Raw genomic sequence first — 363 nt, 5'->3', positions numbered from 1 at the left:
GTGGATCCATGGAGATATCAGAGGGTGTACTCTCTGTGATGGAGCGTATCTGTTTATAGTGGATCCATGGAGATATCAGGGGGAGTAGCTGTCTGTGCCTATATCTGTTTACAGTGGATCCATGGCGATATCAGAGGGTGTAGCTCTCTGTGCCTATATCTGTTTACAGTGGATCCATGGAGATATCAGAGGATGTAGCTCCCTGTGATGGGGAGTATCTGTTTACAGTGGATCCATTGAGATGTCAGAGGTGTAGTTCTCTGTGTCTGTATTGGAGAGTTCTGTTTACAGTGGATCCATGGAGGTATCAGGGGGAGTAGCTCTCTGTGCCTATATCTGTTTACAGTGGATCCATGGAGATAT

At 46.3% G+C, this 363-nt stretch overlaps 1 protein-coding gene across 1 annotated transcript in view; it reads left to right on the top strand.

The window, feature by feature from the left end:
* The window catches only part of LOC109923094 (tubulin alpha-1B chain-like), a 49,390-nt gene that overhangs the window by 934 nt on the left and 48,093 nt on the right, over positions 1-363 (top strand). The gene's annotated exons all lie outside the window — the stretch shown is intronic.

This window comes from Rhincodon typus, chromosome 44 (genome assembly GCF_021869965.1).
Source record: "Rhincodon typus isolate 14 chromosome 44, sRhiTyp1.1, whole genome shotgun sequence".
Lineage (NCBI taxonomy): Eukaryota > Metazoa > Chordata > Chondrichthyes > Orectolobiformes > Rhincodontidae > Rhincodon > Rhincodon typus.
The sequence above is the reverse complement of the archived record's forward strand: the minus strand, read 5'-3'. Positions and strand labels throughout refer to the sequence as shown.